This window comes from Belonocnema kinseyi, chromosome 1, assembly GCF_010883055.1.
Source record: "Belonocnema kinseyi isolate 2016_QV_RU_SX_M_011 chromosome 1, B_treatae_v1, whole genome shotgun sequence".
NCBI lineage: Eukaryota > Metazoa > Arthropoda > Insecta > Hymenoptera > Cynipidae > Belonocnema > Belonocnema kinseyi.
This window is the reverse complement of record NC_046657.1, coordinates 94,703,298-94,708,048: the sequence shown is the minus strand read 5'-3', so window position 1 is coordinate 94,708,048 and position 4,751 is coordinate 94,703,298.

Below are 4,751 nucleotides of genomic sequence, written 5' to 3'. Positions count from 1 at the left end.
CAAAAAAAGCGAAGAAAAAATTCTATAATCAGTTCCAAGTTTCTTACCTAAAATGTTAGATATGGGTAGTGTAAATTTTGGTCTTAAATAGTATCAAAAAAAGTTTCACCTCTCTAGCTACCGACGAACGCATTGATTTCCAATCCCTAAGTCTAAAAAAACGAAAACAAAATTCTATAATCAGTTCCAAGAATCTTACCTAAAATGTTACATATTGGTAGTGTAAATTTTGGTATTAAATAGTAGCAAAAAAGTTTCTTCCCTAATGCTGCCGGAGAGCGCATTCATTTTCAGACCCTAAATCTAAAAAAAACGAAGTAAACATTCTATATTCAGTTTCAACTTTCTTACCTGAAATGTTATATGTGAGTGGTGTACCTTTTGGTAGTAAATAGTTGCAAAAAAAGTTTCATCCCCCTCACTGCTGGGAAATGGATTTATTTTTAGCCCCTAAGGCTTAAAAAACGAAGAAAAAATTCTATAATCAGTTCCAAGTTTCTTACCTGAAATGTTAGATATGTGTAGTGTAAATTTTGGTATTAAATAGTTACAAAAAAAGTTTAACCTCCCTGGCTGCCGGGAACGCACTTATTTTCAGCCCCTAAATTTAAAAAAACGAAGGAAAAATTCTATAATCAGTTCCATGTTTCTTACATAAAATGTTAGATGTGGGTAGTTTAAATTTTGGTAGAAAATAGTTGCAAAAAAAGTTTCGTCCCCCTCACTGCTGGGAAATGCATTTATTTTTAGCCCCTAAGGCTTAAAAAACGAAGAAAAAATTCTATAATCAGTTCCAGGAATCTCTCCTATATTGCTAGATGTGGTAGCGTAAATTTTGGTAGTAGATAGTTGAAAAAAAGTTTCATGCCCCTGACTACCAGGGAACGAATTTCTTTTCAGCCCCTAAGTCGAAAAAAACGAAGAAAAAATTGTATAATCAGTTTCCAATTTCTAACCTGAAATGTTAGATGTGGGTAGTTTAAAGTTTAGTAGTAAATAGTTACAAAAAAAGTATAACCTCCCTGTCTGCCGGGGAACGCACTTATTTTCAGCCCCTAAATTTATAAAAACGAAGGAAAAATTCTATACTCAGTTACAAGTTTCTTACATAAAATGTTAGATGCTGGTAGTGTAAATTTTGGTATAAATAGTTGCAAAAAAAGTTTCATCCCCCTGGCTGCTCAGGAACGAATTAATTTTCAGCCTCTAAATAAAAAAAAATGGAAGAAAAAGTATAATTAGTTCCAAGTTTCTTACCTGAAATGTTAGATGTGGGTAGTGTAACTTTAGGTAGTAAATAGTTGCAAAAAAGTTTCACCACCTCACTGCTGGGTAACGCATTTATTTACAGCCCCTAAGGCTAAAAAACGAAAACGAAATTCTATAATGTTAAAAAATGTTAGATATGGGTAGTGTAAATTTTGGTATTAAATAGTAGCAAAAAAAGTTTCACCTCTCTAGCTACCGAGAAACGCATACATTTCCAACCCCTAAATATAAAAAAATGAAGAAAAAGTTCTATAATCTGTTCCAGGAATCTCTCCTATATTGCTAGATGTGGTTTGTGTAAATTTCGGTAGTAAATAGGTGCAAAAAATGTTTCACCCCCCTCACTGCTGGAGAACGCATTTATTTTCGGCGCCAAGGCTAAAAAAACGAAGAAAAAATTCTATAATCAGTTCCAACTTTCTTATCTAAAATGTTAAATGTTGGTAGTGTGAATTTTGGTAGTAGATAGTTGAAAAAAAGTTTCATGCCCCTGACTGCCGGAGAATGCATTTCTTTTCAGCCCCTAAATCTAAAAAAACGAAGAAAAATATCTCTAATCAGTTCCAAGTTTCGTACCTAAAATGCTAGATGAGTGTAGTGTAAATTTCGGTAGTAAATAGTTACAAAAAAAGTTTAACCTCCCTAGCTGCCAGGGAACGCATTTATTTTAAGCCCCTAAATCTAAAAATACGAGAAAAAAATCTATATTCAGTTCCAAGAATCTCACCTAAATTGTTAGGTATGGGTATTGTAAATTTTGGTACTAAATAGTTTCCGAAAAAAGTTTCATCCCCCTGACTGCTGGAGCACGCATTTATTTCCAGCCCCTAAATCTAAAAAAACGAAGAAAAAACTCTATAATCAGTTTCCAGTTTCTTACCTGGAATGTTATATGTGAGTGGTGTACATTTTGGTAGTAAATAGTTGTAAAAAAGTTTCATCCCCTTCACTGCTGTGGAAAGCATTTGTTTTTAGCCCATAAAGTTAAAGAACGAAGAAAAAATTCTATAATCAGTTCCAAGCTTCCTTACTCTTCTATAAAATGTATGAATATTATAGGTCAATGAGTCAAAACAGGAAGTTGTCGAATCAACGCACCATTTCTGTCCTCGCATAAAATTTCAATTATGAGAATGAGGTGAATTTTTAAATAAAAATTTATTACTAATATAATATAAATTACCATAACTTCCTCACTCTTTCATAAAATGTATTAATATTAAGTCAATCAATTTTTCTCGAACCGAGGAATTTTTTATTTTCTTGTATGAACTTGGAATTTTGTTAATGAATAAAGTTTGACTATAAAGCACTAATTTTTAAAATATTACATAGTGCTAAAACAATCCTTTAGCCAGTTTTAAGATATTAGTGGAAAAAATAAACCTTAGCAATTTGATCAATTTATCTGCAACCGTTTTCAAATTATCCTTTTCGCACAAAAGTGGGACATTCGAATACAAATCCACACACACGCACGAACATCCGGACTGTATTGCCTAGAACATCCTATGCAAGATTTTTAAGTTGAGGAACGTTTAATGAAGTGAATTAAATTTCTTTCGTAACCGTTACTATTACGAGGCTTCCTCTATGAGGAAGCGTAAATTAATTATTTCGCAGAAATTGATTTATTCTATTGCAAATTCGTATTTTTTTATTAAAAATTCATTTTTTTGGTTGAAACCTCAACTACTTTTTTAGAAACTCCTTCGATAATTTCAAAAAATCTGTTTGTTTAAAAATTTTACTATTTTGTTGGAAATTAGTTTTTCGTTCGAAATAAATTTCTGCAGCTGAAAATTCAACTATTCCATTATTGGTTGAAAATTTCACGTGTGTACTGAAAGTTTTTTTTTCTGGGTTAAAAACTAACTTTTTAGGACTTCCATTTCCGGCATGAAAGTGTAAAGTAGTGGGAAATGTTGATGCTGAGTTTTTCTGATATTGTGGTGAAAATTGAGGTGAGTGGATTGTGGAAGTGTGTAGAAGGGTGTGGATTTGAGAGATTAATTGAGGGATTGTGAGATTGAAAAAGGGGGGAGATATTCTGCATGATTGAGATAGATTTGTGTGGAAGTTTGTTTGGAAATTGTGACAGGGTGGGAGGACTGTGTTGATCGGATTGGTATAACAGGGCTGGGTGGCGACAAAGAAAGGCGAGAAAGGTACCAGACTAGCGAAGCGAGTATCTCCGCGGAAGTGAGAAAGTGAAGAGAAGGAAGATATCGGTGCGAGCGTAAAATATCAGAAAGTGTTTAGATCGCCGCCGGGAAAGCAGAGTTTGGTAGGGAAGAGTGATAATAGTAAGGGGCTGACGGTAGCGGTGATGAAAGTGAAGTTTCGATAAAAAAGGAAAGACTAAAGGAAATTCGAGAAGTGATGATAGAGGTAATGGGGATTTATGAAGAAAAACAGGAGGAAAGAGGAGAGGCTTTAAAGAAGGAAATTAGGCGGGAAATGGCTGAAGTTAAAAAAAGAAATAAAAAAATGGGAAGAAATCAGGGAAAAGTTAAAAAGAGGATGCAGTCATTGGAGAAAAAACTAGAGAAGCAGGAAGAAGATAATAATAAAAAGGTATAGAAGATGCAAGTGCGAAATATAGGAAGGGAAGAGCAAAGAGGGGAGATAATGGTACTGGTAAAACTAAACAAATGGGAGCATAATAGGGAGGTGATGACAAAGAAGAGGTTATTATATGGTTGTACAGAGAGAATGGAGGATGATTTGACATAAGTAGAAAGGAAGATGCAGTATAAATTAAGGAAAATAGCGGAAGGAAGAGGAAAGAAAAAAGGGAAAGAGGACATGGGTTAAGTATGGGAGAATACATATAGATATAGTATGGTTGGATCGGCATGAAGAAAAGGAACAGATAGTAAAAAATAAGGTGCAGGGAAACTAGAAGAGGAAGCAACGGGAGATAGGAAAATAAGAAATAATAAGAAGGAAAAAAGATGAGAAACGAAAGTAGGGTAGAATGTAAGATTTGTTACTGGAATATAGTAGGATTGGAGAGAAAGGATAGGGAGTTTATGAGAAATTTGACACAATGGGATGTAGTTATAATGATGGAGACGTGGCTAGATGAAAAGGGATGGGAAAGAGTAGGGGAAAGTTTATAAAGAGGTTACAAATGGCAAGTGCAAAATGCAAAGAGAAAGAATAAAAAGGGCAGAGCAATGGGAGGAATAGTGATGGGAGTAAGGAATGAATGTATAACAGAGAAAGATAACGAAGACAGAAAAGAACAAACAGAAGGATTAATAGTAGAAGAGGAAATTATGGGAGGAGTCAAGTAGAAGGTAGTGGGGATTTATGTGAACGGTGATATGCAGGAGAAATAAGAGGAGATTAAAAAAATGATTGTAGAAAATAAAGAAGAGATTAGGCTGATAATAGGTGGAGATTTCAATGCTAGAGCAGGAGACAGAGGAGGAAGGGAATGGGGAGAAGAGAGAGAAAGAAAATCCAAAGATAAG